We start from the raw sequence: 13,426 nt of genomic DNA on the forward strand, positions 1-13,426 counted from the left end.
TGCTTATTGTGGGTCTATTGCTATGGCAGTGTCATCCAGTGATACACATCTCTCTGAGTTCACCCCAGGAATATTAAACAGCAGCTCCCAGCACTCACAGTGATGGGGAGGTGACTCCAGCTTGTCTTCTTGTGCATATAGTTTTCACTGTGCAGTGGCCAAAAATGTTGCTTCACCTTTTTTAACCATCTTTTCCATCAATAAATTATATAGACAACTAGGGGGTCAGATTGTCTCCTCTCTCTACTACATTTTTGTATGTTCTGTAATCTTTAATACAAATCTGCCTTTTATTTCAGAAATCTAACTAGTGTACAGTACTGGCCCAACAGTATACATATACATAGGTTATTTCAATGAGAATATAAAACAGTAGCTTCACTACCACGCGTGTGTATATGATTGGTTATTTATACTAGGTAGATATTGTAATTATTTATACCTTACACATGTGAAAACAATATGTGTAGATAGTATGCAAATACCATCATAAAATCTATTATTATTATTATTATTATTATTATTATTATTATTATTATTATTATTATTATTATTATTATTATTGTGATAATTAATAATAGTTTTTTTATATACTATGGTCTAATTTCTAGACTTTTGGGAGGTTATTATATACTTTCAAATCACATGGATTTTTCTATAGTAGTTTATTTAAAGTTAGTGAACTGCGCATTTAAAATCAATATGCAGTTCGATTGGAAAATGCATGTCTTTATGCCGACCTTGCATTCTGAGCACAGCAGGATACAAGAATGTACTTCACTTCATGTGATGGCACGGGAGCGCGCTCGCGTCCTGAAACACCTGCCCAGAGGCCGCCGGGAACGCGCCTTGCCCTGTCGACACACATACAGCAGTAGAACGAGAACGCGCAGATGTGGGTACCGTGTGCTGTCGGGAGCGCGCTCGGCCGAAGCTGTGCTCTGCTCCACTGCGGATTCATGTATAGAGCGATGAGCGAGAGAGACAGAGAGAGAATTAAACTGAGGACGACATAGCATAAACTGAGTCATATGTACATGCAAAAAAACAGAAAGCACAAAGAGGAAACACAGACCACTCAAACGAAGAGCAGGTGGCGGAAAGACACCACAGGTAAGTCATAATTTGCTTTGGAATGTCATGGATGATGTTGAAATACAGGATTTGGGAATTTAAAACAAACAGGAAATCGTGAGAATACTGCATGCATCACGGAATGGAAAATGGTAGTAAAGGTCTGTTTGTAATGCCACGATGTTATCCTTGCTTTGGTTGTCCCCGGGTGCTGGGATAGACTCGTCTCTGCGCATCTTTCCACTGCGTCGATTTTTTGCTGCTCTGCGGAAATTAGAAGCACCGTGGGTCCGAAGCGGTGTAACACCGAGATGCGCGGTTGTGTGCATCGTTACGGGGAGATTACTGTTAAAATATGACTTGCAGTAACAATAAAGCACAGTGAACAGGTTTAGCAGAAGAAAACTCAAATGCAGAACTCGCGCATCCCACTGCAGCGGACTCCTTACTGGATGTTGCAATGCTTGTTTTAATGCGACACCTAAAAGACTACAGAGTGCTAATATAGTTTGTCCAAAATACTACTGGTAAGCAGGCCATGGGTTATCTTGACAAGTGCATTGCTTTGTATGGAAGTGGTACCAATTGCATAATCTGCATGGGACAGATAGGCCTGTAGCCGGTATAGGGTGGGTACACAGATCATTTGAAAGACACGGTGCACTGCACTGTAGGCCTCTTTTTCAAGAACTCGGGAGCTGCGTGTTTTACTTTGGCGATGTGTTTATTTATTTATTTATTTATTTATTTAATTTATTTGTGTGTTTCAACTTTTAAAATAAACAAATTATAATAAATACAGACTTGTATGCCCAATTATAAGGAATGTGAGGCGGGAGGGGGGACATTTAAATAAGTAGAGGGGGCAGGCATGAAAAAATGAAGTGACGTTAAACTTGGGATAGGTGACTGAAATATAAGATTATTTTTTTTTTCACCTTAGTGTTGCAAAGTCCCAATCTTTAAACCAGCATTTCTAACCCAGAATATCTTCCATTCAGCCCTCTGTTTGGCAAGTAGCCTTATAGCATAGCGATTCGCTTGACTATAAACCTGGACTGGATAGAACCACAGGAACTCTAATATTGTTATTGTTATATCAATAATCATCCATATTAAACAAGTGGTTCTATTTATTGTCTCCAATAGAACCACTTGATCCAACCAAACCACAATTTCAGGTTAAAATTTTGAAACTTAGCATAGAATTAAGGAGTGGCCAATGGTTCTGTTATAAGAATGGCTCTTTATGGAACTAAAACAAAGGGTTCCAGAGCAAAGCCCAGAAGAACCCAGATCTCTGTTTAGAATGTCCAGGGTGCCCTCGTTTTAAAGCATGACCAGTTTATTTATTTATTTATTTATTTATTTATTTATTTATTTATTTATTTGTTTATTTATTTATTTTATTATTATTAGAGTCCTCACTAAGCATAACTATTATTGCACCAATATGGCGAGTTGTTTCCAGGTTTTTTAAAAGCTGGCAGGGGTCCTGGCACAATTCAGCTTCCCTGTTCTAATTACAGATCTTTAATTAAAATGGAATTAACACAAGCCATCTCACAGTACCTGGACTAGCTAGGGTCTGGCTAAAGGAAAGACACTATTTCTATGTCTTTATAACTGCATCATTTTGTTCCGTTGCACAAGCTGTGTATATACAATGGAATACTAGTGGAAAGGTGTAGGGCTATTAAAACAGGGTGTAATGTGTTTTGTGACCAGCAGGTGTCTAGATCTAAGATGCAACTCAAGTTCTGTAGAAGCTGCTGGCACGAGTGGGGTAAAATATGTCTATTGGAGTATTTTATGCACGGTCGGCCCTGTCTCATACAGTATCAGATGTGAAGAGAAGGAGCAGGAGCAGCACCGAGTGTAGCTGACTGATTCTGTCACCCACAGATAGACCGTAAAGGAGAGGTGAAGTGTATAAGACGTTCACTTTCTCATAATAATGCACACTGCATTGCTGCTTTGAACCCTCTTATTCAAAGTCATCCTGATTGGTAAGTGTGGTGAAGTACTGAGATGACATTCCAATTGGGTGTAAAAACGAAAGAAATGAAATGAAATCCTGTCCAGCCCCTTTCTTCCTGTTCTCCGCCTCCTCTCCCACAACAATGCTTTAATTTTGGGAACTGTGTCTTGAAGTGCATTTGTGAAAGTATGTGATACTGCCTCTTAATGTGTAAATCAATCCCGGACTAGGGTTTAGTCATTCTAACAGACTAACCAATATTGCAGCTGTGCTAAAAGCATAGAAAAGCGAAGTAAAGACAAGCATGGTTAAAGAACGAACAGAAAAGTGATCACTGAAACAGTTTTACAAATCTCTTGCTCAGCTTCTTGCTCCCCATTTGCAGAGACAATCGGCCCTCTCTAACACCTCTCCCTGTCTTCGTAGACTGCGCTCTCTGTGTAAAGCACTCAAAAGCGGGAGCCCTGAGGTTCAGTGACAGCCTGTCCCTTTCACTCTAGACCCGAGTCACAGCCGGCTTGCTTGAGCATTTCGAACTCCGGACAGACGAGACGAGAACTGTGGATGTGACAGGAGTGTGAGGCAGTCGCAGTCAGCGAGAAAGAGGTTTCAGAAACAAAACCAAATGAAAAACGCACCTCTCTCTATCTCTATCACATGTCTCGGTGTATAATATATATCCTTGACAATATACATGGGATAACTACTTTACATATTAGTCCTAGACACCTGCTGGGTACTAAATACATTACACCATTTTACTGTGGGGTCGTGTGGCGTCCCCCTGGTGCCTTTATTCATTCTTCACACATGAGTCCACAAATAACAGCTGTCTGCAGTGCAGGCAGACACTAAGAACTTGTTTTTTTGTTTATTTTTTTATTTTTTTTGCTCCCCAGCTGACACAGAGAGAGAGGAATCTATTCTTAATAAAATAAAATAAAATAAAATAAAGGAGAAACAGAAATTGTGTCTGGCACTTCTGCACCCATATCTTTTTTTTTTTGTATCAGCAGATGGACAATAGCAACTAGTGAAAGAGCCACTCTGGTGCTAAACAGCACAGACAGACTCTCAATAGAGGCTTTGATATTTAAACTCTCTGCATCGCCCTCGGGGAAACCCTTGTCTCTATTGTTTGAAAAGTGGGGCCAAGAGAACTGAAAGAAAGAAGGGAAGAAAGAAAGAAAGAAAGAAAGATATGTAAGTTAGTGGAGCAGATCTTGGAACGGTGTTACTGTCTACTCGTTCCAGTAACACGAAAAAAAAAACACAAAGTTTACTTTAAAAGAAAAAGGATGCAGAGTTCATGTTTTTGGAACAGCTGGAACAGCTTGTGGACTGCCAATAAAACCACAATCACATGTAAACCGCATGAAAGCAGTTTTGAAACAGCAGACGCACGTCTGATTGAATAAGACAGATTTCCTTGGGAAGGACACACTGACTTCGAGTTCATTAGCATTTTGGCTTAACACCCTTATGTTCGGTCAGGAAAGCAGAAAGAGCTCAGCCTTGGTTTGGGAGAAAGTAGAGCACATGCAGATTGGAGGTTTGAGGCATGCTGCAGCTCAGAGACAGGAAAGCATAAATCTCAATCAATAACTTCTCAAATAAATCAATCCTGCTACATTAGACACAGTCCGCTATGACAGACAGACTTGAACGGTGCATTGTAGAATTGTCTGTCTTGGCCAGAGGGTAATGAGATTAAATAGAACCTGCTTTGATGCCAATAGGCCTTCTCAGAAAAGGGGAGCAGTAAATCTGAAGGCAGTTTGTATCAAACCAATAAAAGGGCTGGCTATGGGCTCCTAATTGGGTATAAATGGCAGAGTAGCAAATCTGCTTTCTATCAACATGTAAGGATCATAAAGGTTTTTTTTTTAATTCATTTTTTTAATTATCCTAAAGGTCAGAGTTCGCAAATGTGTTTGGAAAACAGGCTTGTTTATAGCAGGGGTAGAAGTAACTGTGTTTACATATCTAAATGTTAATGATCCATTTGCAGAACCTTTTTGAAAAGTCATGTCGTTTCCCGGAGAAAGCAAACTACTAAAATGCTAATATAAATGCAATCGTATCTGGCAGGAAGGCAAACTACGTGCTTTATTCCACATATTTTATTTTGTATTAAAATTTATTGCAGACTTTTTTTTTTAATTAATAGTTATGGGGCCACATTCCCAAAAATATATAATAAAAACACAACAGTCTGCCAAGCAAAACTGTCCTGGGGATATCTTCATTTTGCACCTGATTAACGTCACAGCAGTTCCAGTGTAAATAGTTACAGCCGGATCAATAGTGGTTAATGGAAAAATAAATGATGTTTTCTAATATGCATCCAAGGTAAGGTCTTGCACCTCTTTGTGTCCACAAGTGCAGTGCAAGCTGTGTGGAACACAAATATATTTTTATCAAAGTTGTTTCATTTGTAAAGGCAAGTCAGTATAAGCTTGTTCTCATTAACTGCGCTGTAACTCACTATGAGTCGTTTCAGCAAGCCCGGAAACTTGGGCATTAATCTTTCATAACCTCAGGGGAGCATCCTAATGTTTCAGGTCCCTGTCTTAAGAGAGCAGACCCAGTTATGGCTAAATTAGTAGTTTTTGTTGTTAATTAGGAAGTCTGCATTGAACCGGTAATAATTAGAATCCGTAACCTATCTCTGTTCACCAGGTAATAAAACCAGCTGGAGTTTTTGGAGCATTTTACAGAACAGTAATCCCCTTTTACCCACCTATGTGGAGAAACAACAGAAGTTGCATCTGTGTGCAAAATGCGATGCAGTAGCATAGATTGTTATTGATTGTTAGTGACGACTTGCCCAGTCAAGCCCAGTGCATTTGAAGCTCAGTTCTGGAGCTGTGCTTGAAAACATTAGGGTATCCTGTAGGATTGCGGTCTCCACTGAAGCTCATAATAAAATGAAGGAGAAGCCAGTGAGCTTGAACGAGTAGCCCTGCAGTGTTGAACTCACCATGAATGCATGTGTGTGAGCGGTACTGTGTGAGTGTGTGTGTGTGAGCGGTACTGTGTGAGTGTGAGGGTGTGTGCGTGTGTGTGTGCGTGTGTGTGTCAGTGTGTGTCAGTGTGTGTGTGTGTGTGTGTGTGTGAGAGAGAGAGAGAGAGAGAGAAGGGCTGTTAGTTTGGTATTGATTTTAGGCAGATGTTGTGACACCCAGGCTGCAGATGGTTAGTTCAGCCAGTAATTGGAGTGCATTACCTCTCTACAGTACCCCACAGCACTGCCCTCCAGCTGCTGGCTATTGTGGTGGAGAATCAGCACACAATGGCCAAGAGCCGGGAAGCACTATTCTGTTACTAGGATAAGACAATAGTTACTACAGCACCTCCTGTTGGCTAGAGGGGGTACTGTAATCGGAGAGCAGGGCAGGTGCAGACACAGTAGAGTCGGGCTGAACTTTTAAAACTAGAAAAATCTTAGTATTGTGCTATTTATTTATATACACCTCAAGAACCACTTATCCAACTGCGATCAAACTAGGGCATTGTTTTAGTCATTGATACTATCATAAAAAAGGGTTATATTCAACTGTACTGTTATTCAAGTAATCCCAGACCAGCTTCCTGAATAACAGCCTTTAGGAATTGCATCAAGCATGGGATCGGCTGGAAATTGATTCACATTGACAAAAACAACACAACCACAGGAAGTGTAACAGAACGGGTTTGCAGCGTGCTCCTGTGCCAGGCTGTAACGCACTGCCCTCTACAGCATGTGGAGTTCTGCTGAACCTCTCATAGCAGCCCACCTTGCTGTGTCGCTCCCCTGCTTCGTTAAGCCCTCGGGGATGCTCCCGTGCGTGAAAAAGTTCTTTAGAAATGTAAGATTATAATTTGTGCTGGGAAGCTATCTATTGTGCCTTGTTCTAGCACTGCTAGAGATCCTGTTTCCAGACCCCAGATGGCTGCCTGCACCTATCCAGGTTGTGTTGAGGAGTGCTGCATACTTAAGGGAGGAGATCTCCAGCTGTATATTAGTAGACCCTGTTATTGAAATATTCTTTTTAATGCTAACATGGGTTTGCTATTCGCTTTTCGGAACCACTGAAGAGTTGCTGATGAACTTATAAACGACTTCTTTTTTGAAAACACATTTCTATACTTCTGGATCTTGATAAAACAGCTTTAGACTGCTGTCTAGTTTTTACACATGTACGTTACTACACTCAAAAGAAAAAACAGGCAAGCATGTACTTTAGTGAATGTCTTTCAGCCACGCGCGTGTTACTGTAATAAAAACTGGAAGAACAACTTGTAATCAAATGTACCACCAGCTGCAGAGTTAAATATTCAGAGCGAGTATTTGGGCAGTCTGTTTGTGAAGAGCAAAACAGAAGTTCTGATAGTGTGATTAGGGTCCATGCCCAGATCCCCTGTTGCCAGGAGCCTGTCCTCTCTCCCAGGCGCTGTTAACCCCAACCCTGCTGGGCGGATTCCCTGAAACAGCAGTCATTGGCAGGCAAGCTTGAGGCTTGTTGCCCATTGTCCAATATCTTTGACACTGAAAAAATAGGCATTAAATAGGTATGGAAAGATACCCAGGGCAGTAAAGGGTTAATATTATACCAACGGCAGTGAAAGTGCCGATACATGTGACTGCAGATTATTGAGGGATCTTAACCCATATTCAAAATGCTAAACTATACTATCAAATCAGTGACAAACGTTTCCACTGAAAATCTTTTTCAGTGCCGTCAGTGTGATATGGCATTCAAATGTTGGTCATTGAATTTATAATGTTTCTTTCAGTATTTCTAAACTATGCTATTTTTTTTAGCATTTATTGTAGTATACAGTATGAAACTACTGTATAATGTGAAAGATGCAGGGTACCACAATCATGCTAATGTGACATTAAGCTGGAGGGATGCAAACTTTCTCTCTCGTAAAATGCAGCTTTCTTCAGAGTCAAAAAGGCATGCTCCTGCGTGGTTCTTCTGTGTTTTTCTTTCAATGGTGCTCCAAGAATGCCGTAAATTGGCGCATAAACCAAAAGCATTTGCTGAGTTAGTATTAGATGAATGAATCATTCACAGATCAGGTCACAGACTAGAAAGCAGAATATACTGCAATATCGCAATCAATGATAATTTCTTTGAAATATACAAAGCAAGCAGGTGTTAGCGGGGGGGGGGTGCCGGGCGGGGCGAAGCAGTTAAAGGGTTAATGCTGTCAGCAGCCCTTGGTAAATGTAAAGGCTCTTTTGGCTGGTCTGCTCCTATTCACTGTCCAATCTCCTATAGCAGGTTGGCACACATCTGCTGCAGTGACCGTGTCATCACCACAGGACTGCAGAGGCACAGAGCGGATCCCTACAGCAGCCCCTCCGCCCCTCCATTCACTGTCTAATCCTGCTAGTCAACCTACAGCTGGTCCCAATCGGCACATTCCAATCTCTTTCACTTGATTTAACTCTGTTTGTTAGTGGCGTACAATCGGGACATTGTGAACAATGTGTGCGTGTGTGAGTGGAGGTGTCTGTAAAGCAAGTCAACAAGCTATTGTGTCATTTTTATCAGTGGTCCAAGGCTGCTTTTCTTTTGAATCAGATGTAACCGCGACAGTACTCATTCAACCTCTCCACCCCCACAAACAAACATGTAATAGTATATACTTCATACTTACAGCTCGACTGTCTATATAGAACGTCTGGCACCTTCTGCTGCCTGTGCTAGTCTCTGCTTTACATGGTTTGTTGATAGACTGCTGTGGGAAGGCTCCTGTTTAAATTTGTAAGCACTCTCTGGCAGCTGTGCACCTGAAGCACTGCCGTATAACAATGGCCCATTGTATGAAGGGTTCTTGTGCTTGAGTGGAATTTCTTACCCTTAGTGATGCCTACACGCCAGCCCTCAGCACTGGGTAAAGGAGTCTTCTCTGTCCTCTGCTATGAAAAGCAAGTCTGTGTTGAAGAGCCACCCACAGGCCCTTTCCCCCCAGCTGCAGCATGACAGCCACTGGCTGCACGTGCGCCTATCCTTAGCTGAAATAAAGCACCTCTGTCAGGGGCTGCTGGCATGCTGGCGTGGTGTTATCTGGAGGGTGGTACAGACTCACTGCGCAGTACCTTGTAAAAAAAAACAAAAACTATTGAGATTTCAAGAGATGCGTTGGGTTGGAGGAACTGTTCATTTTGATCCTTACTTTTTTTTTTCTTTTTCGCTTGCATTGTGATGGCTGGCATTCCTCAGTTATTGTTAGTGCACAGTGAAAGTAATTCCCTCAAAATGATTACAATAATAATTAACCTAATTTGATTTGATCTGCTACTGGTAAAAATGGACCCCAGCGACTGCTGTGGATTTTAAAGTTCTGATCATCCCAATCTCCTATATTCCTTCCCCCCTGTCCTCGGTCACAAAGTCAAGGACCAGAAAACAATTCAAGTGTCTGAGAACACACTGTCATGGTCTAATCTTCTTTTGGTACCATTTTAGAGTGCTTTCTTTCAGCTTTTGAGATTCTGTGTTTTTCAATGGTTTATTACTGTAAATTTAAACGTCATGCACAATTCAATGTAGCTGCGCCTAGCACATCGTAAAACACTTCAGAGTTAGCGAGCTGTGGAGGGATGGTCTGGACCTGCTCTTGTTTTTTGTTGTGTGAGTCTGTTTGATTATGTATTTTGTAATACTGCAAGTCTTAATAGTTTTCTCCATGGAACATGAATTCCTTTAAACCCACGTCTGCCAGTGCAATGCTTCGAGGATCGGGACTGCATTTGTTTCCCACACACTCTGTCTCTCTGTGGTATGTGCGTTTATCATAAAAGAGAGGCACTTACGGGAAAACACTCTGCTTAGCCCCTTTACTGTACCTCTGGTATCAGCTGCTTCCAAGACAGCACAGTGCGATGGGATTTGAAAGAGTATTAATCTATGTAAAACTTTCAGTTTGCAAATAAAATATCTTAAATGAGTGCTTGCCAGTAGCTACCCACATGTTGTGGCTGCTGTACTACCGGAGCGAAGAAGCCAGGAGGCTGCATTTAAAAGTCAACAGGAAGTTGTTTTCTTTGTTTCCTGTGTGAATGTTTGAACTATAACCGAAACAACTCACTTCATGTAATTTAGTTCCCTTCTCATGAATTCAACCGGTGTGAAGATTTTTAAATGCTGCGACTTGGTCATTTTACCCTATGGGGGAGAGGTCAAAAACGACTTGTTTCATCGATGTTAACATCCCTGTCTTGAATTCGGGCCAGGTTTGGTGTACCTATTGTATGATGCACATATTTAGAGGAACTCTTGACCGCACTATGATGATGTTCTGATTCTGAATATGAGCAGCATACGGCTCAGGGAAGCGAATAGTTAAGTTATTCATAAAAAAACAAAAACAATGCAGGGGCTTTAGGGTTAAAGCCAACAGTGTAATTATATTCCCCTGACTTTTGGGGTAGTAATGTTACCCCCCTCCAAAATGGCTAATGGTTTAACCCCTCACTGCGTTTGCCACAAAGAAATAACAGTAACTCGTTGGCCTGTACCAGTGGCATAGGGGGCGTTGTTTTTCTCACTGCAGGCCTGTATTAAAGAAAAAAAGAAAACAAGCATTTCATTCATGCTGAGTTGTAGGGTTGAGTTGTTGCCAGCGAAAAAACCCACATTCTGGATGTCAGAGGCATCAAAAATTTGAAACACGCTAAATAAATAGTGGATGGTCAGTTTGTTAATCAACAGGAGTGAGGGAATGGGAGGAAGGCAGTGTGGCCATGTGGTCAGAGGTGAGGGACTTGGGAGACAGTGTAGGCTTGTGGTAAAAACTGAAGGCCTGAGAGGCAGACAGTCTATCATTTTAGACTCATGCCAGTCAGGATTTGACCACTTCACTCCTTTCTGAGACAGGAAGTGCAAATCACCCCCATTTAAACCGTCATTTTAAGAATCATCTCCACTATTTCTCACACTTCCAGTCTGCCCTTCCCTGTGCATCAGGAATCACGGTTTCAATAATGCAATACACTTCCCCCTTTGAAATAGTCCCTAATGCATAATTGTCATTAGTCATGACAGCTTATACAGAAAGTACGGATGGTAGACGCACCAGGCTCGTCAGATTGATGATATGCAATTGATTTTTATTGTGGCAGCTTTGTTCTGGATAGACACCAACCGCAAGAAAATGGTTGGAGGTGAAGGGGTCAAGCCAGGTGCTGTGACATGCCCTGTGCTATTGAAGGACTAAGAGAAGCAGTGTGATCCTCCAGGCATCTTGCTTCCTTCATGGAACTGGGGAGGGGCCAGTGTCTGCATGCTCTGCCTTTGTGTGCGGAAGGCTGGAGCTCATTCATTATTCATGAGGTGGTGGGGAGGGACAGAGGGACAGAGAGCCAGAGAGAGAGAGAGACAGTGTTGGTGTATGTGTGTAATGTAACAGAGAGTCACAGAGGTGATAGATAAAACAAGATATAGAGTCCCACTGACAGACCGCATCTTCTGGATTCGAATAATCAGGGTCCAGCCCAATACCTGGATTCTGAGTCATCTGAAGAATTATTAAGGACAATTATTACTAACATTTCAGTACATTTGGAAGGATTTCTCCAGCTGAAGATGGTTCAACCCTGGGGAGAAATGTTTTTAACCTAAAACGAACAAGCGGTATATTTCAATTTTTTTTTCTTCACTCGTATGGAATGGCTTGTGTTAATATTAATACAAAGTTTGTTGTTGGCGAGAGATGTGGTTCATATGAGATGTGGTTCATATGGGGAGTGTTTGTTTCCTTGTGTGTGAGACAGCGTGTCTGTTTACATGTGCAAGTCCCTTTGTAACACATCATTTTGTATCGTGTGGCAGACGGAGAGATCAGATATCAAAAACCGCCACTGTTATTGATGCATCTATTGAGGTGTTTTGAAATGCTAACATTAAACATGATTGATGTTTGTTAGACATTTAAAATAAAAAGGTCTGGTATTTACTTTTAAAGTATGTGGATATTATTATTCGTCAATTTATTATTATTATTATTATTATTATTATTATTATTATTATTATTATTATTATTATTATTAATAATCAGAAATGAAATATTACGTACAGTTTTTGTTGTTAAAAAGATCACATTTCTATACTGTCTGTGCCATGTTTTTGTTTGGAAAGGAATGGTTGTCTTTTTTGTCAGTTGTTCTTTGTTGAAACACCAGTATTCTACTGGGACATCTTTTTTCTTATGGTGCTAAGAGACGGTCACATGACAGATCTTAAAGGTTATCTCAACAGTAAAGTGCTCACTAATTGTAAATGTTGGTTAGTTGAGTCTAGTAACCAGCACTGTTGATTGGTGCAGTGTGTTGTTGTCCATTGTCATCAATGTATTGTTCGATCACCAACGTCTGTCTGTTAATCCTTGAAGAGGATTGCATTTAATGTCTTATTCTCCAGTATCCATTAATAACACTGGAAAGGCAGTTGATCTCCCGAAATCTGTCCTCCAGTCTGTCCAGACAAAATGACAATAACTCTTTGGGGTTGCCCAGCTTCAAGTGCCTCCAGCCTTGGGCCATTTGAATTTATTTCATTATAATTTTCTATGTAGCTTCAAATTACATTTTCTTTTTATCTCTAAGGGATCATTTTTGTTTTATGTTTGCAATGATTTCTAATGTTTTTATTGCAGTGATTAGTCTGAGTTACAGTGCTTTGACAAGGAGATCAGGAGCTGCTCTTTGGTTCTAGATGTCTATCATAGACATATGTAACATAGCCAGGGGTTCACGTGGTCCTGACACTTACTTACACTTAGGCAGAGCTAGCCGAGGTTACATCAATCAATGGCCGGCAATTTAACTCAAGATCAGCTCCTGAACTCAGGTTTAAGCACCTTAACACAGGTAAAAAATGTGATGTCCTGGTCCCAGTGTTTTAGGGTTATAATCTGATATCCAGGTGATGGACTGGGCCAGTGCTACGTGTTATCTTCTGTTTGTGTTCTTGCTGTCATTTGCACACAGTGTACGCCTGTACTTCTGCAGAGTGCAAAGCTGAGGCTGCATGTATTTTTAGTAAGACTCAGTAAGGAGATAGCTTTCTCTCTCTGTAGAGATGAATCTTCACTGATATGACAAGCCCGAAGGCTAGACAGTGGTTCTGATGTGGCTCGACTTCCTTTGCACGGAGCTGGTTAAGAGGAGATGGGAGATTTAATGTGTGTGTGTAGTGGAAAAACAGTGCCTGTTTTTGGAGGCATTAAGCAGTGTTACAGGGAATTATTACACAGTCCTGGTAATTGTGTATCTAATGTGCCTCTTTATGGAGACATTCAGACAAGTTTTCCTCAGGATCATTTTAGTGCACATTTTGGAATCACCTGAAGAAAACCGGATTCGAACACACC

The 13,426-nt window shown here is 41.1% G+C and overlaps 1 protein-coding gene across 30 annotated transcripts in view; it reads left to right on the forward strand.

The window, feature by feature from the left end:
* The first annotated feature begins 906 nt into the window (after positions 1–906).
* The window catches only part of nfasca (neurofascin homolog (chicken) a), a 63,150-nt gene continuing 50,630 nt past the window's right edge, over positions 907–13,426 (forward strand). For 18 of the 30 annotated variants that reach the window (XR_009309493.1, XR_009309495.1, XR_009309494.1 and 15 more), the window contains exon 1: positions 908–1,113. The gene's annotated coding sequence lies outside the window, so the exon portion shown is untranslated. Of the gene's footprint in view, positions 1,114–11,428; positions 11,689–13,426 lie in introns of those variants that run through there. The other 12 variants (XM_033996425.3, XM_033996426.3, XM_059004683.1 and 9 more) reach the window with 4 other exon arrangements.

Source organism: Acipenser ruthenus, chromosome 30, assembly GCF_902713425.1.
Source record: "Acipenser ruthenus chromosome 30, fAciRut3.2 maternal haplotype, whole genome shotgun sequence".
Lineage (NCBI taxonomy): Eukaryota > Metazoa > Chordata > Actinopteri > Acipenseriformes > Acipenseridae > Acipenser > Acipenser ruthenus.